Raw genomic sequence first — 25999 nt, forward strand, 5'->3', positions numbered from 1 at the left:
TTTGGTTTGCCATGTTCTCAGGCTTGTATTATGCTGCCCTCTGGTGGCCTTCACTCTAATAAAAACAAAATAAATTCCTCCTTTTTAATTTTATGTATACAGAAGCAAAAATAAACATAAATTGACAAGATCATTTGCACTGGCAATCAGAACATAGTGTTATTAAATGTATCCATTGCATGTTAAATGCCATTTAAATATACTTGATATGTCTGTAACTGTTTTGAGCCTCAATCACATCATTTTTTCTCCACAGAATATGCTAGAGTATTTAGGCACTAAAATTATATCTGCACTTACAGCTGCATGCATTCTAGTAATATTGACAAATGCATTTTGAGTAAACAAATTGTTGACAGACTTTTACACAGACAAATATGGCACACATGTAACCTGAACGAAATAGCTGTCCATTACACATTATTATACAAATCATGATATTATAACCACATGTGTGATTTTTTTTTTTTTTGCTGCAAAATTGTTAATAATTAAAAAAAAAACAGTAGATTGGATTACAATGACTCAACTTTGGGAACATGCATGTTTAGCTTTTTTCATCTATTGGCTTTAAATACTCCTTTAAATAAACCTGGATGCTCCTTCTCCCTCAACCCAAACACCCTTTCTTTAAGTTACAGTTAATTATTTTGCTTTGGTTAAAGACAACTGTGTTTAAATTACGCTTCCTGTTACATGTATATTCTGGCAAGACAATTGTGGGAATGTCACAGTTTTCCACATCAATGTATATAACTCACAGCAGATTAAGTAAAAGTATATTTCAGAAGTGCAAGCAATCACCAATACCACCTAATAGCTTTGACTAATTGAAAAAGATTTTGTGTTAGGTTTCAAGAAATAAAGTGATGAGCAGTGAAGCATCATCTCATTTACAGCTCTCTAGTGGACAGCATGGCCAAAACCTTTAGTTTTCTCTAATCCCTCTAGTACTGTTAGCGCTCTATGAGCTTTGGTAGAAGACATTCGGGTAACACTTTACTTGAATGTATCTACATAAAAGGGACATGACACAGTCATGACACATGAACCCTAACCCTAACTCTAACCCTAACCCTAACCCTAACCCTAACTTGTTATGTCAAAAAACTAATGACACCTACTAAAAGAAGAGTTTTGTCATGAACGTTTAAGACTTGTTTATAATGTTTATGACACGTTCATGACAGTGTCATATCACTCTTATGTACCTTCAAATAAAATGTAACCAATATTTGTAACTTTAAGTTTTGTCCTATTCACCTTTCCTCTCTCTCTAGGCTTCATTGAGACATGCATTTGGTCTTCTGCATTCAGTTTTTTTTTTTAACTGTAGAAAACACAGCTATATTTCTTTTGGGTAATAAATGCAAAAAGTATGGCTACAATTGCACTAAAACACATCACCTGCCCAGCACCAAACAACAGACAGATAAAGTTTGCAAATAGCTGGTGAACATAGTGAAGCACTTAGCAGCTAAAGAGCAAGATATTTCCCCCAAGAGTTGGTGGAGACCAAAAAAGAGCTAAAATCAGAGTGAATATTGGACTTACATTTGTCAGGGCAGAAACACAACTTTAAATGAATACTAATTTGGTTATTAATTTCCTAATTTGCTATGTGGCTGCTGGATGTGTACATAGGCAACTGTTACGCAATAGGCAACGAAGGTATTAATATACCGTATGTCAAATTTGTGTTGCTGCCCCCAAGTGGACACAGTTGTCAATTAATGCAGCTATATTACAGGCTATCTTTCAGAGAACACCTTTAACATGTACATTCTCGGGTCAAAATAACTCTCTGTGCATTACTGTTGACGACATTTTCAGTGTAAACTGATTTTCTTTCATACTAAGGTACTTTATATACTCATATATAGCATTAGACTATACTTGAAAATACTATTTAGAAGTGTAAATTGCATGTTATTTCAAAAAGGATAATTCAAATGAATGTATGTCAAAAATACACATCTTACACGATCCAAAAAAAACAAAACACTGATACCTAGGCTTTCTGGATTTGCTGTTTCACCTTTAATCTCCTACCATTGATGAATCTCTCTGCAGTCAGATAAAGCATATGGTTCCTGCATGTGTGAGCTGATTTATGTCCAAGATTTCCCTGCTCGGCTGTTACAGCAGCAGCTATATAAGGCCGAAAGCCCACAGCTCTCATTGACAAAACCCTGGTTTAACCACTGGCCGTTCTCAATGGACACCTGCCTTGGTTCAGGTCACCAACTGTTCATACTTTGAATCAGCTTTTATTGTTGCTTTAAAGTTAAAGTGCCTATAGATGTGTTATTTTCAATTTGACTGAAACTCACTTCTCAGCATGATTACTCAGCTTGTAGTACTGAACCCATTGTATCACTACTGTTAAACAAATATATCAGGCCTTAAAAGTAATAAAAGAAATAAGGTAATTTTAAATTGCATTTTTCTTATAATTAGGAGCCTAGTTTTTTCTTAGATCCATTTACATTTATTTCAAGAATTATGTGTTTTACAATGTTTGTCTAACAGCTGTTGCAAAATGTATTGTGCCTTAATTTTGTGGTCCACCTTGTGGTCCACGTGGATATTAAAGATACCTCTTTAGCAGGTCCCCTACAAAGAAATATATTTTTTTTCTACTTTCTGTGGTATACCATGCAGATACTTTTTAAGTAAATTATATCAATTATATTGAGAAAAAAAAATGTCCCTAAGAAAACTGTTTACAAGTGTATGGAGTATTATTAAAGACATGTATGTAAAATGTTTGTGCTCTGATGTACTGGGATGATGGAAGACGTTTCAGGGGTGGATATGTCAAAATCTCAACACATAAAAATAAAACTATGACTGCACAGCTAAATACTAGAAATGTTGTTTCTAACATAGGAGAATGATGAATAAATGAATTCCAAATCTTAATATTTCTGTGAGGAGACAACAAACATCTTAGAGGAACACTGTGAAACTTTCTGCCAGGATGGACTGTGTGCTTAACATTATTTACATTATTTAATTTTCACAGCTGACTCACACTCTGTATCAGTTTAATACAAAGTAAGGTCACCTAATGGCATTGCCATGCTATATATCTACAACACTGTATAAACTCCAAATGGCCGATACTAAAATAGTGGAACATTTCAAACTGTATGTTAACCTCATGACGCCTTCACATTTTATCTTGCCTGATTAAATCCATTATCTGCCACAGTATTTCAAAACAACAGCACGATCCCTAGTTTAAGTGCCAACACCACAAATAAAGACAATTAATGATGAATAATACAGACAGACATAATAACATTGGAGCCTGCAAATGTCTTAAACCACTCAACCTCAGTCTGGGAAAACAAATACTGTACACTAGCCTCAAACTGAGTTGCTACTGCATTGTATAACACAGTAGACAACACATGGGAAAATGACTTCTCTTACCTTGGAATGAAGTCATCCAGCCAAATCATTCAAGCAGTACTAATCATTTAATTTAAAAGGTCAATAATTTATTGACCTACTGTCCTACTCTAGGAACAGGGAAATTCTACACCTATGCAAGAAGACATGACAGACTACAAGCATGGTTGGATGAGGCAGACTTTATGCTTAGCCCATACTGACCGTCCAATCTCTGTACATTGTGTGTGTACACTGTTCCCATTAAGCACAGTGCACACAGCCAGACTACATATGGCTGTGTCATTATACAGTATGTAAACAGAGAGTGGGAAAATTAATACTCCAGTGCTGGAACAATGCTAACTGGCCCCAGGTTCTCTATGTCAAATATGATTATACAGTATGTTATAATTTAATTAAGCACACATATATATGCACCATAGGAACACTTTTGACTGAAATAGTGCAAGTGTTAGAACTATATTTTGACACAGGGCCACGCTATTGCAAATGCAAGACCTGCTTTAGAGGTGCAAATTCTCTGTAATAATCGGTTTTGTGTATACATATATTGCATATGTTCTCGATGTAAAACAGAAATAAGTAACTATGTACATTTTCCAATACTCTAGTACCATAGCTTACTTAAGTACAATTTTGAGTTGCTTGTACTATTTCCATTTTCTGCTTCATGCCTCTACTCCACTACATTTCAGAGATAAATATTTGACTTTTTACTCCACTACATTTAACTGACATTAGTTACTTTGCAGATTTAAATTAACAATTCAAAATATAATCACCAAATAAATTATGTTGTATCGAGATAATACTTAATCGGCCCTCTGGGGCAAATTCACAGCAGTAGGCCTTTAGAAAGCTATTCAAATTAGCCCCACCTTTACCAGCTGTAACATTAGAGTGATGTAGCCTACACATCAATGCCTCAATAATTATAACACAATATTAATATAATATGTATTATATATGTGTGTAATTATATAATATAATAAGCATTATTCGGAAATGCGGGATATTTTGCTGAATGAGTAATTTTACTTTTGGTCTGATACCTTTGTACCTTCACAATTTCGAAATGCATGCCTTTTATTTGTACCAGAGTATTTCTACACTGTGACATTTCTACTTGATCTGAGTATTTCTCCCTCCTCTGCCTGTGGCACAGGTCCCGAGCTGCAGACTGAACTCCAGTCCAGGTTTTGTGGTGGATTTTACTGGCAAGGCGCAGCAATCTGCAGCATCCCCACACGTAGCCAGCCACACACGCTGCTCGAGCATACTGCTATGAAGTTACACCATTAAAGTAAACAAAAACATTTATAGATAGATTATCCCAATTACTTGATAGGAACGCACTTAATATAGACACAGCCATGTCCATGCAATTCTTTTTTATAAACATATGCATGCTGTAATGTCTTTACTTATATATTAACTATATATCGATATAAAAGCAATACTTGTACTTAGCCTACTCAGAAAGAAAAAGGGCGAGGAATTGAACATATAACAGCCTGGTGGATAATCTGTAGTGCAGTGTAGTGAGGGGAAAACTGAGGCAGCATGGTCCTTTTTTAAGAAAAACAAAAAGTGAACTTCCTGTTTCGGGGTGGTCCAGACTGTGGAGAAAGGGAGGGAGGAGAAGGGGGTGCGCATTCCCGCATTGGCTGTGCAAGAAACTCCAGGGCGCTTTGAGGGACTCCATAGCCCGAACATGGGGTTCAATTTTGTCACCGTTTGCGTAAAGTGACTCTGAAGTAAAAGGCTATGGAAAAGCACGTCTGAAACAGGATAAAGCGTCGGTTTCTGTGAAGAATTCAATCATCTCCATCCGAGTGCGTCTTGCCAGAAAGTCGAGAGAAAGAGAGAGAAGGGAGGCTTTACTGGGAATTCAGACTTTCGCAGTCCTTGGACACTGAGCTCTTCCAAGGACTCTGGGAATCAAGTCCAACAGTTTCATGCTGAGTGTTCCTGCATTAACCTGAGGTAAGTAGTGCTGATGATTCATATTCACTTTTCAAATCACAGGCGACCATTGGAATGGCTAATTACGAGTTTATTCGTGGTTGGAACGCTGTGTATAATTATTCGGCACTATTATAATCACTGTCGTACTTTCTGAAGTGGTCAAACAACTTGCAGTTGTGTTATTATGTCATTAGTGAAGGTTTAGTACGTCCTCTTTTGGCTTTATCTCTTCAGGTGATTGTGCGTGACTTTTACACGTTGACTTACATTAATAAGGCTGGTTTACTCTTCCTGTACACTCTAAATTTCAGTAATTGAGTTGCATAATATTTCAACTGACCGAGCAAAATATGTTTAGTCAGCCACTGTGATACGCCGGTTTTTGTGGATTCATTCCTCCTCGTTGCAGAATAGCGTTGGTCCTGTCTTTGGACAATATACTGTCACGTACGAGTTTAGACATAAACAATGTACATTTTCCTGCATGTATACGTTATATCTCTCGGGGGGAGTGCTTTTTTAAGGGTCTGACTACAAGCACGGTTTAAAATCATCTGGCACAGCCGAGGATCGCAGGGCCATCCGAGAACAGCTGTTTCTTGTAACCTGAAATACTTGAGGTGCCGATATCTTTTCCAAATGTGAGTTTCTGTCAGGACACCCACAAAACAACATCATCACTGAGCTCTGTGTGAGGCTGCAGGAGTGATAAAGCTCTGGCAAAAGCTGGCTGAATATTTTGTTGCATTTTGCTTTTCTTTTGGCTAAAATAAACATGCATTGAAGCCTCCCGTAATCCATATCTAATCTGAGATAGATTATTGAATCTAATCTAATTATATGAGGTGACTGTAGCTGCTAATGTGGGAAGATTAGGCTGCTGGTCTTTATGTAGTGGCCCTGGGCTGGAGAGCGTCAACACTGGACTCAATAGAACAGCCAAACACTTATTTATTCCAAAGTGACAGTGAGAAGTGCTCAGCACACAAACTCACAACCTCCCTAAACAGTATTTGCACAGACACACTCACATACACATAGAGAGAGTGCATTTGTAAGCCACAAAGGGCCTTTAGATCTCCAAAAACATGAGAGGGAAAGACAATCATTTATTTGGAACGTTTTAAGTAAAATTGTGGATTATGTTCCAAATAATTTATTTTTTCAACTGAGGCATTGGGCAGGAAGTTATGTTTTGTGAAACTTTAGTTTCCATGTGATGAGAACTGTCTTGTGTGTGCTGGAAAACAATCTTGTAAACAGCTCAGAAATTTTGTTTGATTACAGGAAAACCGAAAATACAGTCATGTAAACAGCAGGGATTCAGCTTTTTACAGAGAAGCACTCGGGCCCTTCTCAAGGTTGAGACGGTTGAGAGTTTCGAAGGAGGAAAGTGCACTTGTCCTTTGGCCATGTCGTGTGAAAAGCTCTGCAGGGGAGCTTCCTCACCCTGCCTGGTCTTTATCAAGTGTGTTAAGGCCAAAAGGCTCCTTAATGGGAATGCTCTTAAACAAACAGACCATACAGGAAACAACTGTCCTCCTATCCAGTCACAGGAGAGGACTGATGTGGTTTATCACAACCATATCAGAGAACTGATAAGTCTCTATCAGGCTGAATACGATTGGATTTAGTGGGATGAATTAATTCTCCTGTTAGTCCAAGCAAAAGTTGGTGGAAGATTTGTACACTTAAGCAACATTTATAGCCAGATCTGGAATACAACATATCTAGACTCCTCGTAGCTCTCTGGCATTAATGATGTTGTTTCATTTATGTGCGTTGGCCGCCTACATGACACGCTGGTACCCAGAGGCAGGCAGCAACAAGTGGTGTGTTTTTGTCCAGATTCCATTTTGGTCCGCTCAGCAAGAAGCATGTGTCACGTGATGCCCGCAATCCCCCCCCCCACCAATCCTCTTCCCCAACACTCTCCTCCCATCTTCCAGTGAGAGGGAGGTAAGAGGGGGGGAGGGAGAGTGGGGGAGAAAGACCACCCTCACTGGGATCACAGCCCCTCAATCAGACCCTTTCACACCCTGTGAACCTGAAACAATCAGGGTTTAATAGCAGCTGTCTGTCTGTGCCGGCCCTGGCTAAAACCATGTAGGCTCACAGTGCGGAGCAGATCAGCTTCAGCCGCTGAGAGAACAGAGTAGACAGGCCTGGGGATGCTCCAAAGGACACATAAGCAAAGACAGACACACACACATACACACACACAATCAAACTCTCTTTCTCTGTCTTTTCTCCCCTGCTACTCTTTTCTCTTCTCATCTTTATGTTTTCCACCCATACTTCAAGGCTTCCACAGTTCGCCGGTGTCAGGGTCTGGTATTTGAAGGTTATTTTGGTTCATCGGATAGAGTTTGTGTTGTTTTCAAACTGCTGCAAGGCTTTACTCACATTGTGTGTCGTCATTCATGGACATTGTTCACTGAATCCAGAGTGAGTTGATTCTGGTCGTGGGTTGTTGGGTTTTGGTTATAATTGAGCCAAACTTTATCCCATGGGAACCATCGGAATATCACAACGAGAAACCACAGCTATTATGTGCCAGTATTCTGTCTTCACTGTCCAAAATAGTTGCATGAGGTCCGATTGCACCAATGAGCATCCCTATTTCTAGACATGTAACATTGAACACATGAAATGATGCTGGAATGAGAATGAATGACACCAAAGGGCAAAGGCATTAGCCACTTTAGAAAGCTTGACTCACATTAGCCAAAGGGCACAAATATTAGAAAGGGGAAATGTTGCAGTCATGGGGAATATTCTGAAAATCATCCAGTCACCCATTAGAAGGCGTATCAGACAAATTGTTCTACAGAAATAATTAGTCCAAACCAATAGAAAAATGATTGTTCATGTGTTTTAGTTAGTTGTAATCTTTGTTCATCAGCTGAGAATTGGCAACAATCGGGACATCCTATAAAACAAACCTTTAATGAGGGAACATTGATGTTGGATGATTCTGATTCGGTGGTGTTAAGGTTAGCAGAAGATTGTGGTTATGGCAAATAGTGTATACAGTTCAGTTCCCGTTAGGCAACTAAAACACTTAATTAAGGTAGGGGAAGGATGCTGGTTATGGTTTGAATTAAAAAAAGTATTCAGTAATAGTCTGTAATAAGAGGTTAACTCCGGTCTTCCGTATGAATGTTAGATGATCTACATTCCCATCCACCACCCTGACCTTAAACCCTGTCTCCCAAGAAATGCCAGGTTTACTTTATTAATATTTCATTAATAAATAAATACTATAAATTATTAAACCTGGATCAGCATACTTTTGATGCCCAAACTTAATTTATGATGCCAACTCCGATCTCCGACCCCGAACACCTCACTACAAATTCAATGTTGTAAAAAACATAGAACTTCCCTCAATCGAACAAACATTGCCACGGAACCTAATCCAAGTAGCAGATACATTTTCTCTAAAAATGTATATGGCAAATTAGTAGTATACACGTGTATTTTGAGGGAGACATGGTTGCTGATCCCCAGACCCTTACACTTCATTTCTTCCTTAATACATAAAGTGCCCACAACATCCTGTGACACTTAAGGTGTCTGACTTTAAGGTGGACCAGCTGTTCTCATTTTAGTGACAAGATAATCAGCTGTTCTGACAACCAGATAAAACTAATGCCATATTGCTCATAGTTGTAGCAATTGCTCCTCCCTCATTATATATACACAGGAAACTCAGGGAAACTTATTTCTGCAAAAAAGTAAATATAAAATGACTTTTTTCATGTCTTTATTTTTTGCACCAAATTATAGAGAGTAGTATCGATAAGAGTATTAATAAGTATCAGTATTGATAAACAGTATCTGTATTGATAAAATCCTAACGATACATTTAACCCATCTTATAGGCTACATAGGATGGGTGAGGGCAGCCGTGGGGCGTCCGGGGACCAACTCCACTTATTTAGCCAGTGCCTTTTGGTTAAGGGGGCACTGACAGGAGTACTAACCTAACATACATGTTTTTGGTGGTGGAAGGAACCCGGAGCACTAACCCACGCAAACGCATGGGGGAACATGCAAACTCCACACACAAAGGCCAAGACCGGGTCTCAAACCCAGTACTCAGTACACACAGGCCAACCACTGAGCAGCCTTGCCGCCACTGAGCCACAGTACAAGGTGGCCCTGTCAAAGATCAAGTCACATGTGGCGCAGCAGGCAGCTTGGATTTTACAGTAAATGCAGGGTTTTTGTGTGTTCCTGTGGGAATATGTGTGTGTTATACAGATTTAAGCATTGCTACAGCAAGAGGCGGAGTCGTTCCATTCCCCATTGTCCCTCCCTCCTCCTTCTTTGAATGAGGGTGGTGGTTTTTGATAAGTTGGTGTGTGTGCATGTGTAAAAGCAGTTAGGCATGCTGACTGTTAACTACCATCTCATGTGGTTGATATTAGAAATCAAACTAATGCTAATAGGATCCAGGAGAGATTGTGAATTGCTCTCACATGCAGCAGCAACCCACACTGATACTTACTCATTTCTCACTGTTACTTTAGCTGTGTTTGTTACAATGGGCCTGTGGTTGGGTTTTCTTTGAGACATGGTGGTCGGCTGTAGATGACAAAGGCGAAACATTAGCCGCATCTGTGGAGGAGGCAGAGGGAAAAAAAATCCTGTGATTTTCAGTTGTTTGATAAAAGTGAATCAAAGCTTTAAAGTGCAAGTGACAACAGCATTAATGAGCTGTTTGCAGGTGTGTGTTTGTGCATGCAGAGTATTTATATTCTTGCAAGATTGGCTGTCCACTTGTCTTTGGCCGTGTGTGTGTGTGTGTGTTTCAATGTGTGTGTTCTCAGCCGCTGATGACTCACGGTGTGCTGTCCTGTCGGCAGGCAGAAAGTGAAGAGGGGGCGGTGTTTTGTTATTTTACCAGGTTGCCATAGCCGCGGTGCATTTGGGTGCTGCCATCATCAGTGTAATTACAACGCAAGGGTCTTGACACTCACCCTCCTCACTGCCTGCGTCTCTCTGACGTCCACCAATAAGACCAGTGTTTCCCTTATGCTGTCAGCCAGGAGGGGTCATCCTGAGAGTTTTGATGTGATATCATTTGAAGCCTTTTGAGTTCAACATAAAGAAACATCTGGATGAAACCCTGCTCCAGATTAAAGATGCTTTCGTTTTTCTTCCCTCTCTAACACAACTGCGATAACTCATTTGAACTTTTAAGTAGAGAGGTGTAGATTACTCCTCCTTAGCAGTTTGTATGTAAGCCACTAAATTTCCCAGCGCCGTTTTATGTGATGAGCTATTACATTTTACTGCTGGAATAATTATTTCCGACTTCTATGAAGCGAGAGAGAGACAGAGGCAGATGCTAGCGTGTGTTTGTGATGAGCCTTTTGGACAACAAGTCTGTTATCTGAGATGAGATAACATCAGAAGATCCTTGGCTTGGCAGGTGTTCTTGGGCAACTGGCAGTTCCACATACCACACACTCTTTTTAATGTACACAACAAGTATCTAGGCATTTTAATCTATAAAGTAACCCAGATATTTGTGATCACTCATCTAGTGGTATGCAGCATGTTTTACGTTTAGATATGCACAACGATGCAGCTGCACACAAGGGCTGAGAGCTTCTTGATATTTGACGCAGCACCAGTCGGCACCAGCAGTGAGTGCCTATTAGGTCTGATTATTATTTTTCTTTTTCTTTTTTTTTCTTGCCAATGCCAATACTGCCCTACAAAGCAAAAAGGCAGTAACTGCATTTTTGGTCAAAAAATGAGTTATTATCATTTTCATGACATTAAAGGCATCCTTTGTTATGTGACAAAACATCTTATCTCAAGTCGTTTTGGAGAAAAATGGTAGTCGTTTGTACAGTAACTGCAAAAAGCCCTAGTCAAACAAAGCAAGAGTTCAGTAACATCCATTACTGTATTATTGTTATGTTTTACCTAACAAAAAATAACCGTTTTTCTGCGCAGTGAAGTTACTGTTTCCATGGTGAACACACAGCGGATTTCGCGGCATCCTCACGAGACGGTTTTAACATTTGCGATTTCACCCTTCTAACTTCACACAAATTTATTTATTAAATTAAATATTTAGAGGCTAGGCTATCACAATATAAACACCTGTCAGCCGCCAGAGGTCCATTCAGATAGCATTATGCTAACAGGCGATGTTTTAAATAGCTTTGCTTACCTGCCCCTGATCCTCCCTGCTCCTAGCTGTAACTTTATCCTCTGTAATTTCACATCATCGCCGATGCCATGTCATCATTTTGTTGTTCATGTCACAAAGTTATAATCCAACCAGCGGTGGAAAAATATTCAAATACTGTTTAGAGAAGTTAGCGAGTTGTGAGCAAAACTGACATCTTCTCTTTACTGTAAGCATCCATGCTTTCAACAAAAACAAACTTCTGCAGAGCGAGCCGGCAGGTATTTACGCCCCCCTTAGCTCTCAGGCTCAAACACATTGGTTCCTGTTCCTAAGCATTTATTTTTTGCACGGTTTCTTCTTCTGAATATAAAATTATATATTTAATTTGGATTCCCCTTAATTATATTAACCTAAAATGGTCAAATTAGTTTTGGTTTTGGTATATCCATGTTCAGGAAAACAAATGGTTCCAATTATTTCAAATACAGTGTATCTAACACACCCAGAGCCCAAGTTGTGGCAAAATAGTTTTGGGAGAATCTGTAGTTACTGCCTTTTTCCTTGGTATGGTGCCACGTTTTTGGTAAGTAATACAAAGCAAGAATACAGTAACTGCAAAATAGGGGTAAAATATCAAATTAAATATGAGGATGTACAAAGAATAAGCTAATATAAAGTAACAAAAACAGCCACATGTCCAATAATCTACCTACAACTACTTAGCTGGATGACAGGATAACTTTAAAGTCATTTTTCTCAGTTCTGCACTCTGCGTAGTTACTGCCTTTTTGCTTTGTAGGGCAGAATACTATACCTGAGTTTCAGTACTGATAGCAAAGCAATAATTTTCAATACCTTAGTTTTAGAAATATAAACATGTTCTTTCACTCAACTGATCAGTGTTAAACATATAGAACTAGATCAGGAAATATCAAAGAAAAGCTAAACAAGTCTACAAATGTGTCCGATCATTCAATTCCAACTTTAGATATTTGACAAGTGTTCGATACTCGGCGTTAAGGACACATTTCAGTCGAGTTTTGATACTAGGAGACTGGGCAGTGGGGTAATGATGTACCTGTAAAGATCTTGTAAAGGATAGATCAAGCAATTCCAAAATTTCCAAAATAAAATGTGCAAGACAGCATATTCTCAGCTGTGTAAACTTTGTGTAAAAAGCCATTTCAGATTTTAAAGAGCGAGTAAATGGAGCTCAGGTGCATCCACCCACTTGTTTATATTTTGAAGTAAAATGAAGCAAATCGCAATACGTTCCAGATTTATAGAGTCAGAACTCAAATTTAAACAATGGATGACCCAAACCGCATTCGCCTCGTACTGCATGTTCATGAGAAAGGAATAGTGTGGTCAGCCTTCTAAAACCACAATAAAAGATGAAGCTTCTTTCTCTTTGTATTTTCTTCTCCTCCAAATGTTTCCAGTTCTGAATAAATCTCCCTCCTCATTCCCATTCTCTCTGCTCCTCCTCTGCTCGGCCTCTTGCGTCTTTTTCTATTCCTGTTTCCCTGCTCTGTAAGTAAGTGACAGTTGTGAGAAGCTACAGTGGCTTGCTGATGCCACGTTAACCAGATCAGATGCCATAACAGGAAGTCAGTCCACATGCATGGACGTAGCACAGTGACACACGCACATGACTTACTACCACTGCAAGCCAAATGCAGGCAGAGCCGTCACCGATACGCTGACATGAATCTGCTGTGTGTCAAAGGTAACTGCACCCTCAGTCAAACTGCCTCATATTTACTACGACAGATTTGACATGACATTCGGTCTGCAGAGCGCTTTGATCAGACTTCAGGCTTTGTGTGGAAAGGTGCAGACTCTCACTGATGACTCATTAAACTCTGCACCTTCATTTTAATTCAAAAGTAACATCTGATTGTTTTCGTAGCAGAAATGATGATAAATCCTCCGTCGAAGAGAAGCATCTGCGGCCAAACCAAACTCATTTAGGCTGAAGAGCTCTGCAGCACGTGATTAACAAAATTGATGTGGTATGCTTGTTTTGTTGGTTTTGTGATAGCCTAAACTGAAGTGAACTGACTGGATGCTTTCCTCTGTAGCATCAAATATTGTTTACAGTTATGTTCCCTGTGGTCCGGTGCCATAAAACGTAAATGGAAACTAGCAGTCTAACTTTGTGTTGAAACTGTTATTGAGAAAATAATTCCCTTCAGGAAACAATAAACTATTGGAAGTTTGTGAGATGTAATTAACTTTGTTTCAACAAAGATTTGCTGCCGTCTCTTTTACAGTAGAGATGAAGAATTCCTCCTGAAAAATACAGTTCCTGTGCATTTGCTGCATATTTGCAAACTTAATTACATCTTTAGAAAAATAATGTTATTGGCACACGTTGAGAAAGAGCTTTCCATTTTCATTAACAGTGGAATTTGTTGGAAAGGAAAGAAGGGCAAAAGAGAGTAAAGGGGGAACGAGAGAAACATTTCATAGTGAGTGTGGAGGAGGGAGAAAGAGAGGGAGAGAGAGAGAGAGACATGCAGATTGTTTTAAATCCGCAGCGAGTCAGGCTCTCAAATTTATGCCCATGGGCTGCTTCTTGGGTGGGCTGCAGGGAGGGCGGTGCGCTAGCTGGAGCAGGGGAAAGTTGCCGACTCCAGACTGCTCGCCTTGCTCTGAAGCTTGGCTTTTCCTGCTGGAACACATTTACAACTCAACCATGCTGACTGGCTAACTGACTGCCTGGCCCTGCCCTGCCTGACTTAACTACACTGACTGACTTTTTCTGTTGCTTGTTGAGCAGCCACCACTTTCAATGTTTTAGATGGTTTATCTCATTTTAACAAAGATTTCTGTTCTTTTTCAAAAATGACACTTTAAATCAAGTTTAGGCGTAAACTGATTTCCCCCCAAGAAGTAGTATGTACTCCAGAAACAATTCCCATCTCTACCCAAGAACGTGGATCTGATAAGACATAATTCTGTCTCCTCTGTATTTCATGCCAGCAGTGACTGTTTGTTTTGCTCAGCATGAGAAAGATCCGGGCCCACATCTAGCCTTCGAATAGATTCCGTGATGTTTAGGATGAAGCAGAGTAACTCACTCAACAACCAGCTATCAGGCAGTTCCACAGTGGAGATTCAGGGCTTGATATAAGCCGCTCGTAGTGGTGTCAGCTTAACATTACATATAATAAAAAGTAAAATGTAGAAAGAATCCTGTGGTACTAAAAATGTATTTCTAACTTGAATTTTAACAGATTGTCTAACGTAACTAGTGAAACTATGCCTAATTTTGAGTTCTTCCTCATGTTAGAAAAACAGGGAGTAACAGTGCAGGGCTGAATACACAGCTAGGGGATGACATCAGCAGCATGTAAATCAGCCTTGCAGCATAGCAAACATTTTAACTTAAACCACACACACACACACACACACACACACACACACACACACACACACACACACACACACACACACACACACACACACACACACACACACACACACACACACATGCATGCATACCCACTACGACAATAAGAGGCCAGGAGGAAGTAAACAAGCAGTTGCTTTAGTATGAGCAGGGATCATTTATCTTAAAATTTTTGTCAAGGTTTTAATCACAACATGCATATTATCCTTGAAGTTAAAACATAAAAACTCTGCTTTATAAAGAAAAGAAATGTGGGTGTATTTCTTCCTCCCAGCAGTCTTGGTTCATTCCAGCCTGTGCGTCTGGCTGCTCTGTGAGCTAATTCGCTCTGAAGGTATTACGGTTATTGGAAGGCTTGTAAACCATTAAGTCTTTATTTACAAGAGAAAGAAAAGAGGGTCTGGGTAGCTGTGTGGGGGCGAGCTAGGTCTTGGTACGGGCACTGACCCCACTGTAAGTGATCAGATCAACTGAATTTCTCGGGCCGTGGGAAATCTGGTCCTATTTGCAGCAGACTGTAGACCACTCCTCAATTATATAATTGTGCCCATTAATTACACGAGGAGGGCCTTCATTTCCTGGTAGCCAATAACTAACAAAAAGAGCCAGTAAAGAAGGACTCTAAGACACACATGGTTAAAATGTGTGTGGTGAAACATGAAACATGGCCTCCCATGTATAAGAACAGCCCATGGTTAAAAAGCCACATACAGTATATTGTATTTATAGCGTTATGCTGAGAAGAGAAGAAGCTCATCATAATGATAACTTTATTCATACAGCACCTTTAAAAACAGTTTTACAAAGTGCTTTGACAGACAAAGCTAGGCAAAGACATGTAAATCTTCATCTTATAGTCAAATTTCAGAGGAGTGAAGTGACGTGGCAACACAGCTGTTGGTTTAACACTTGTTCTTGATGCTAAAATCTTTAGACAGCTTGTTGTTTCTTTAGCATCAGTAACCACTGTCGTTGGCCACACACAAAGCTCCCTGCAGGTCATTTCTCCTGGAGAAGACCCGGAGAAATGGCTCACCTACATGTTGTGACTGGATGGATGCAGGCGTGATGGCTGTGGTGGGTTTCACACCGCGACTGTGCCACTGTGGAGAACTTCTGTTTGGGGAGGAATGGTTACACTTGCCTCAAAGTTTCAGCATGTTTGGAGAGAATGTAAAGACTGATATAATGTTTGGTTTCCAAATGCCCAAATCTCAATTTTGAATTTTGCAAAATTCAGCTCACAGGTCCACAAGATGATGTGATTGTTCCTCCTGTCTCGATTGACCGTAAAGAGATCTTTTCCTAAACTATTTGAATGTAATGTAAGTGATGGATGAAAAAGTTCTAGGGCTACAAATAGTTATTTTCATTATTGGTTAATCATTTTGTCTATAAAATGCCTCAAATAGTTAACAGAAAACCTGTTAAGAGTTCTCATAGCCCATGGTAACATCTTCAAAAAAAAACATTTGTTTGCTATCTATGTATGACAAAGAAAATCATCAAACCCTTGCATTAGAGAAGCCATAAACACCAGATATTGACAAAATAACTATAACATAATTCGATTAATTTTCAGTCAATCTGCTAATTAAATAATTAATTAATTGTTTGCAGCTCTAAACAATATTAAACCTGTCCTTTGGGCTAAGGATGCAACACTGCAACAGTTCTGTGGTTCCCATGCTTTCAACAGACCTGCTGCTGCACTCAGCATGAAACAAATGTTGGAATGACAATGCGGCTGTTGCAGCTGTTGTTTTTTCAGGTCCAGAGCTGTTGTCCTCTCCTCCTCCTTCTCCTCCTGTACTTCTTTCTCCTGATGCTCTTCTTGTCATCATCACTGTCATGCCAGGGGGTGCAGAGCGGGATCAGCCTGTAGGACAGGGGCTCACACTAACGCACCTGCCAGCAGAAGTCTGAGGAGAGCGTGGGACAACGGAACAGTAACTGGTGGGGGAGAAATATTTTCTTTTTGTGAGTGTCGGAGAGAGACAGAAAGAGGGCAGCGTACAGTGAAAGAAAGAGGCTGTGAGAGTGAGTCTCTTGGTCTTTGGACTGCGGGGAGGATCAGGGTACCATGCTGGGCGTTTATGCTGGGCTTATGGGACCAGACTCTGAATACACAGAGGGTCAACAAGGATCCGCACTCACTTTTCTTTTCACACAGTAGCACAGCACTGTGTGTTCGACTGGCGACCTGTACAGGCTGGTTCTCTGTCTTTCGCCCAATGCATGCTGGGAAATGCTCTAATGTATTCATCGATAAGTACTGTGTAGTTTAACTGTTAATTGAAAATAATTGTTAGTTGCAGCCCCATTAAAAATGAACTACACTTGATCTACTCCCGCATTTTTTGAAAGTTTACCAAACTTCAGAAATCAAAATTGTTATTATAAGTGTGTACCTGACCTGATTGACCAATCTTCTGACTATTTTATGAGTTTTTGTAGTTGTTTGATGTGTTAATTGCTCTTTGTTAAAGCAACTGGGCTTGTAGTAAAATACTGACTTCGGAATACACAATAGAGTACATAATTACTAGGGCTGTCAATCGATAGAAATATTTAATTGCAATTATTTGCATGATTGTCCATAGACGTGATGTATTCCGGTGGTAACTCAGTTTTTGGGTTCATTTTAGCTGCATTTTAATGATCATTAATTTAGTTCAAAAAGTAAGTAATAAAGCCTGTTACACCAAACAGGAAGTCTCTCTTTAGATTAAGTGTGTTGCTCTTAAAAGAGCCTTTTATTTGTGATTCAGGATCAGGTTTAACCTCCAAAGCCATACAGGGTGCATGTATGTGCGGTACTGCTGCATCGCTTCCTGATTTCCCAAACTACGGAGTGGCCCGAGGCCCAAATCACACGCATGCCTTAACAGCGCATCCAAAAAAATGAGTGGCAGTAAAAGGAATTTGCGTAAAGTCATTATTATCCCGTTCATTTTGACAGCACTAACACATACAAAACTTAATAGAGATCAATCAGGACATCTTAAAAAAGCAACACGCTCAATAACATTTATTCTAATGTTGCTTCCGTTGGTAGTAACCCGGCAAAAGGCCCAACTTTTAATGTGAGGTCCTACAACTGTGGCAGTCTCTGCATTAACACAAAACCATACAGTCTCACTTCAGTTCCTCCTAAATGTGACGACTCCACAGCAGGTTGTGACTTTCTTGGACTTTCCCGACTGCTGATTGTTTCCCCAGCAGTTAAACCCCCTTTGTCCATCACTCTGTTCCGGTTATTTTTATTCAGGACGGGACAGGCAGTTGTTCTGCTGTGGCACATTTATTGGCCCTTATTAGCGAGCACCTGTAGTCTATTAAAAGCCCTGTTTTGCTGACAGACTGACAGATACATACTGTCTTTTGAGTTCTCAGTGAGGTGAAAGGAACACTTCATTTGGGATATGAATGTAAATTTGTTATGCTAAGACAGAACAATCGCTGGATGTTCAAAGTTTCAAACACTGAAACCCACAGGATCCCATTCATTTATCACCTCTGGTCTTCTCATGCAGCTGTGGAGCAGATATGTGGTGAACACTTGTGCATATCTATTTGTCTTTGTGAATGTTAAGTGTTGCGTGCATGTGCTTTGGCGTACAGTGGGCGAAGGGTCCCAGATGTGGATATTGTGCAAACAAGGAAATGATTATCTTAACCTTTGGGTCCAAGCTTGTGTCCGGTACTGTAATTTGATTGGTGCAAATGTTGAACTACTCTGCATAAAGAACACTGCATAAAACCATTCACTTTACACATGTACAATTTAAAGCATCATTCAAGCAAACCAATATGTTTGCTGAACAGTTGCCACAATGCCCACAAGTCATTCTGATTAAATATTAAATGTAGTAACTAGAGAAGAGTCCATAAACTGACTCAGAATTGTCACAATTTAAAGTGTATGTGTAAAGTGTGCAAAGAGTGAATTGAATTGGGACTTGGACTAGTAACTTTCTGGAGTCTTTGCTTGTTGCCTGGCAACTGGTCCTAGCCAAGAAATAGCTTGGCACAGAAACCCCAGTAAAACTATTCATTGTTGTTTTACACATTAAACAAACAAAAAACGTGTTAATTAGTGAGCTTTAGAGGTGCTGATATAGGTGTTTTTTGTTACCTTTGGACAGAACCAGGCTAGCTGTTTCCCCGCTTTGTGCTAAGCTAAGTTAGTCGACAGCTTCATATTTACAGCACAGACGTGAGAGTGGGATCAATCTTCCCATCTAATTCTCTTCAAGAAAGCGTATACAATTCTGCAAGAACGCTTTCTTGTAGATAAGCTCATTTCCCCAAATGTTGAGCTGTTTCTTTAAGTCAGTCTTCAAGTCCTAAACTGGAGTTTGGACTGGAAAACCTCATTGCTTTTTATTTCATTATTCTTTTTAAAGATTTTTTTGGGGCATTTTAGGACTTTATTCAATAGGACAGCTTAGACATGAAAGGGGAGAGAGGGGGATGACGTGCAGCAAAGGGCCGCAGGTTGTAACCGAACCCGCGGCCGGGTATATATATATATATATATATATATATATATATATATATATATATATATATATTTTTTTTTTTTTTTTTTAGTGCACTCTGTATCACTCACTACATTAAATCAATCTGCCCTCACCAATCATCTGTTTGTATCATCGTGCACTGCAGTCTGTTTTATTTATATTTCACGAACTGTAAGCTGGTGGAAAAGGCAGAGACGGAGGCTCAATGAGCGAGGTAGAGAGTGACTCAAGATAGAGTGCACTAGGTGACATTAAAACAAAGCAGTAAATCAGAGAAATAAACTGTGCAACTGTAGCAAGCATCTCACTATCACTAATGTTATCCAAATTCATATTTAGAAACAACAAATAATCCAGCAACAAAAAGGCCGGTGCAAAAGTTAGACAGAAGTACAACGAGTCAATGGCTATGAAGATGATACACCGTCTCGTCTCATTGGTGTAAACTGGCAGCTTTCAGAACGTATCAGACCGGTGCGTTGCAAGTAGCAGCAAGTTTCATCTCGCCTCATCGTGAATCTTTGGTCTGAACTTGCTACTGCACACACAGTGAGTGATACAAAGTGACATTGTAAGTTGTTGTTAATGACTTTTAGTTGCTTAACTTTAGCTAAATTTACTTGAGGTTAAGATAAAGGGATATTTTAATTGGCTATGGAAAACAATAGTCTAGCAAGAGTGAATGAGTGAAATACAAGAACTTAGTTAGCTATCCGAAGCTCTGTATTCTTATAGCCTGCTATCTCTATAGTATATAAAACAATATCAGTCCCCATAGAATGTTGTCACGGAAAACTAGTGTCACTGTTAATGCTATTGTATATCCTTCAATTCATTGAGCAGATGGATACTGGCAGATATTTTAGAAGCGAGAGAGAGAAGCAGGAGTTTCACAGGGCAGCTGATTCTGAGGCAGTAACGTTAGTAGTCTATAGCAATGGTTCTCAAAGTGGGGTCCGGGGACCCCATGGCTCCTTGAGTGGTTTCCAGGGGGTACCCAGCAAAAAGTGAAATCATTTATTTTCACTATAATTCCATCCATAATTAACACAATGACATAATGCATGACTATTTGGGCCATGGCTTTCATAGACTTTCTGTAATAAAACATCTAAAAGCAAAAATCCTATCAGATGGGGACCCTTGGACAAAATCTAATCAAATGGGGGTCTCCGTGCTCTAGTTTCTGTCAGTTTGGGGGTCCTTGAAAAAGTTTGAGGACCACTGGTTTACAGGGCTAGAAAAGTGTGGGGTGTTTTGTTTTCTTCTAACAGGCATCTGTTGACAAGGCCTAGGCACTAAGGCATAGCTTAAACTAAATTATTTCATGATATTTATTATATATGCTATATTCTGACTAACTTAACTTTCTGCATTCATTTGCTGTAGTAAAGTAAACAAGTATTTAGATGTTGCCTAAATGTAGGCTAGGTCATCCATCCATCCATCCATCCATACATACATACATACATACATACATAGTAATCGTAAACTTTTATTCCTCCGCCATCAGGTTATTAAATTCAGACGGTAGCTACTTTAAATAGGATCCTTATCAACAGCTTACATGATAAAGTATGCAAAAATGGCTACTTATTATTTTATTCTTTCTATAATACTGCTATTTGTCATGGTACACTGAACTCTGCCTGTTTTACTAATTGGTGCTGGACATAACATTTTGGATGTTGACATGACACTGATTCAACCACTCTACCATGCAGTAACAGTAATTAGTGTAATTAAATAATCTTATTTTGACCTGCAACTTATCTAATAGAGAGAGGAATTAGGTATGGTATAACTTTATCACACATTTACACGAGCAGATGGATAGCATTTAAGTCATAGCCTACAGAAGAACTCAGCAGGAGCACTGTCTGGCCTAAGTAAGTTCCCCCCATGCAGCTTTGATGTATCTGAAAGCTAACATTAGAGTAACGTTTGTAAGTAAGATTTTGCAAGGGAAGGTTTTGCATAGCCTGGGGGATAAGCCCCCACTGTCTTTCAATCCTGGTGACGTCCCTGTGTTGACGGGACAGGGGAGGAAGCAGCGACGTTGTTGAATGAGTTTGGCTACAAAATCAAATGCTCACAAAACTTTACTTTTCCTCCAAGAATGCTGACATTTCTTAATCGCAATATTTTTGTTCCCCTCTTTTATCTCTTCTTAAAAGTGATGCATTTGATCAGCACTGAGGCTTTATAGGGTCATCATTGGAGCCAGTTAAATAATGACGATGATGATGGTTCTGTGGACCCTGGCCCACACCTGATGTCGCGAGCCAAGGATCTTTGACTTACATACAGATCTCCCACTTGTATGTGCAATCTTTTCTTGCAATGATCATATAAGAAACTTAAATAGCACTGACAAATCAATGTATGATTGCAAATAAAATTATCAGCAAGGGATCACATCCCTTCACATGTAGTTCCAGTTGGTGGTGAGTTAAGGCCTTATGGTTGCTCTCCCCCTCCTTTCCTCCCTCGTCTTGTGTGTCCCAGCTCACACTCCAGCTTCCTGTGGGATAGAGCTGAGCCTCGGGCAGAGGGATGTCTGTTTTCAACCAACGAGCTCTGTCACACATGCTCCAGCTTGTCAGACTGAGTTTGTGTGAGGGTGATTGGGTGTCACAGTGACTATGTTTACATGCAGATAATATTCCAGTTTTTGCCCTAATTCCGAAAAAGACGATATTCCGACAAAGCTGTTTACATGGCTAATAAAAGCGAATATTCAGCTAATGTTCCCGTTTACATGTAGCCATGCAAAACAGGATTTTTTCAAAGTTTACCAGTGGCGGGGGACTTGTTGGACCGTGTGAACACAGCATCCCTCTTTCATTCACTTCAACCAGCTTCTTAAAGGTTCCATGACATGGTGCTCTTTGGATGCTTTTATATAGACCTTAGTGGTCCTCTAATACTGTATCTGAAGTCTCTTTCCCGAAATTCAGTCTTGGTGCAGAATTACAGCCACTAGAACCAGTCCCACAATGAGCTTTCCTTAGTATGTGCCATTTCTGTGTCTGTAGCTATTGAGGAGGAGAGAGGGGGGGGCAAGGTGGAGGTTGGGGGTGTGGCCTCGTGTGTATCTCGTTTGAAAGCCATGATGTCTCTCTCTTTTTCATGGGTGGGCCAAATTCTCTGGGCGGGAAAAGCAGAGAAAGGGGAGGTAACCTTGTTGCTTATGACCTCATAAGGAGCAGATTCCAGATCGGCTCATCTGAGCTTTCATTTTCTCAAAAGCAGAGCAGGATACCCAGGGCTCGGTTTACACCTATCACCATTTCTAGCCACTGGGGGGCTGGCTGGGGGAACGCATATTAATGTTAAAAAAACGTCATAAAGTGAAATTTTCATGCCATGGGACCTTTAAAAAGGTCGGCGTAGCGATGTTTGCGCATATCCAAAAACCTGTTGATATCCAAGTCTTTGATAATGTTTAAAAGTAGCTGTGTTTCACCTTATCGGGTCTATAGCCCTGCAAACTGTTGGCTGGTTGGTTTGTGTACAAAAACCATAGCAACGCACAGAGCTGATCATAAGCCGTAAACAGGCAAGAGGCCGTAAACTGCTGTAAAAACCCAGATTGAGGCGCATATTCCGAATGCGCTATATAGGCCTACATGTCCAAAGAATGCCTCTAAAACCTGAATAATACCGGAATAACCTACGTCTTAATCGGAAAATGCAATATTCGGAAAAAGGCCTTATTCTGAATGTCCTATGCTGTTTACATGACATGTATCAAATTCGGAAGAATAGTGGAATATTGGTGTGCATGTAAACGTACTGACTGAGTGTATACATGTAAGTGCCTATACAGTATGTCTGTGTATCTCTGGCCGTGTCTTTGTGCAAGTGTGTGTGTTTAGATGGTCAGAGATATGGGTGTTTTTTCTCTGTGGGTGGAGGTGACTGTCGAGGACATAATAAAAAAAAAACTCACATTAGGAGTTCACTTTGGTCCAGGTTCACCTCAGGTTGCCTAAACATAACTTTGTCTTTGTTTTATTTCAGGGATACAACTCTGTAAAACATGTACTCCCTCTTGTTGCATTGGAAATTAATGGCTTGTATACATGATACTTGCACACAATTCATTAGTGTACAACTGTTAATTCACCTGAGATAAACACAGGAAAAGTTTGTGTGCCCTCTCATGTGCCAAAAGCTCATAGATTAGTGGGCAACTTGCCAAATAAATTTTTTTATGACGAGAAATTTAGCTTTTGGAAATGTGGATTTTATGTGCTTGTTGCACAGCTAAAACTTTGCAGTTTTCCTTTCAGATAATATCTACTAGGGGTGCAGTGGTGACCTAAAGGTGGATAAGCGAGCTTGACCGGGACCAGAAGATCTTCTGTTAAATCCCCAGACCGACAGGATATATCTTGCCCCTCCCTCTTTACCGCAACTTAGGTGCCCTTGAGCAAGGCCCTTAACCCCCAACACCTCTTTTGGAATTTGTGTCTGAGATGACAGCTATCAGCGAAAGGCAATCAGTCTTTTCCCAGGTTACAATCGGCATATTTTCCCGGGACAAATTACACTGCAGTAGTCACGTGTCCGATCGGCAGTGATGGAAACTGGACATCCGTGGTTGCGCTAATAGCCTTTTTCCACAAAAAGTTGCATTTATATGTAGGTTTTTTAACACAGGAAAATCCAATTAAAATGACCAGTAGACCATTTTGATAGATTTCCATCACTGCGGATCACAGCTGGAGCTGATAAATACCTGTGAATACCTATTGTAACTTTTCCCACCGCAAACAAAAGCCAGATTTAGTCGGTATAAGTGTGTTTTTTGTTCAGTGTGAAAGGGGTATTATTCAGTCTCTTTTAAACTTGATGCCGAATAATTTGGAATGGTGTCTGAGCAGGGCTTGGGCTGAGATGGACAGAATTGTGGCCGACTAGACAGAAGTTAGCATCGGAGGCGATGCGCGTCAAAGCATCGCACTGTAAAAGGGGTGAAAATTAGCGTGTCCACTCGGGTCCCGTTTCCATCACGCTGATCGGAGTTGGACCCCGGGAGTGAATGCTGATTGTAACCTTTCCCACTCTAGGGCTGCAACGACACACCAAACCCACGTTTTGGTTTGTATCACGAATTCGAATCATAGGCGTTTTCCTCTATGGGTGCTCACAGGCGCATGCCCTTTAAAAAAAAAGTAGTCAAAAAATGTTTGGATTTCAGCACCACGACCGGTATCTCGCGGGGCTCTGTATCCAGCACACAGTCACCTATTCTGGGGTAACTAGACCACCAACTACCGCTGACCTAACGGAGCACCACAACCGGCCGCTCGCGGTGCTCTGTATCCAGCGCGCGGTAACCAATTCTGGGGTTCTGGGGCACGCAAGTTGTGTTTCCCTTCTCTGAATCATCCAGAATTAAGGTTAACCTACCATTAACCCCACAACCTGAACATGCAGAAATATAGGTATAGTTTCACAGACCAACCTGGTAAGCAGTTCATACTTATTGTGTTAAATTACATCACATTAAGATAAAGAGATGCATGTCTTAAAGGGGCTTAACTAATTCTTTGAAATTTGACATTTGGAATAATGCTTCAAAATTCAGGGTTGCCACTATATGGATATGATAGCAAAAATATGTGAGATATGTAAGAACCAGGCGATAAGAATATGCACAGTGAGTATGTATTTCCTAATACAACCCTTTAATACAACCCTCAGGTCAACAAGGGAGTTGTTTAACCTTAGCCAAGTGGGGTTTGGAAGTTGAGGGGAAGTGAAATTAGGAAGTAGAAGATAATTCATTGGTCCTTTCCTCTCGTCTCCGTAAACACATTGAAGAGCAAACGTTTTTAACTTGGAGTGTTAGCACCAGAGCTCTTCTGCTAACTGACCCGGGGCTCTGAAGAGCTGCACATAACAGGCGCCAACATTGGCTTTTGTGTGCAGGAGGGTCTTTACATAACCAAGCACATTGTCTAGCAACCAGCCAGCTACTGAAGGGCCTTGTAAATGGAGGAGGGGGTCTGTTTGAGTGGAGGCGAGTAGCCGGGTTGAGAGGCTAGTGGAGCTAAGCTAAATCATGACTAAAGGCTAGTTTGTTAGCCTGATAATGCCCCTAAGGGTACTGATGCAATGAGCTCCCTTAGCAGCAAAGGGACTAATAAAAAGAAATCTTTTGTTGCAGTATTAGTTTAAGTATAATTTTGAAAAATAATCACATTTAAAGATAAATAATGCCTGCTTGCACACACAAACCCTCATTTTCTAAAGATGTTTTGAATGGCTCATGTCATTCTCTTCACAAAAAGTCAAATTTTTGCCAATGTAAATAATTTCTTCGTTACCTAATGCCCCTCACTATCCTCCCTACCATATTACTCCACAAAGCCCGGCCTTCTTCACCCTGTTTCCAATGTTTGGGTCTGAGCCAGAATTCCCTTGCAACTGCCCAGGATGTTGAGGTATATTTTTCCTCCCCTCTCCCAGCGATTAGTTTTTTCAAGATGTTTT

General features: G+C 40.1%; 1 protein-coding gene across 1 annotated transcript in view; it reads left to right on the forward strand.

Moving 5' to 3' along the window:
• Positions 1 to 5086: 5086 nt before the first annotated feature.
• The window catches only part of gli1 (GLI family zinc finger 1), a 57322-nt gene continuing 36409 nt past the window's right edge, over positions 5087 to 25999 (forward strand). Inside the window, exon 1 of the mRNA XM_028576574.1 lies at positions 5087 to 5409. The gene's annotated coding sequence lies outside the window, so the exon portion shown is untranslated. The remainder of the gene's footprint in view (positions 5410 to 25999) is intronic.

This window comes from Perca flavescens, chromosome 4, assembly GCF_004354835.1.
Source record: "Perca flavescens isolate YP-PL-M2 chromosome 4, PFLA_1.0, whole genome shotgun sequence".
Taxonomy (NCBI): Eukaryota; Metazoa; Chordata; class Actinopteri; order Perciformes; family Percidae; genus Perca; species Perca flavescens.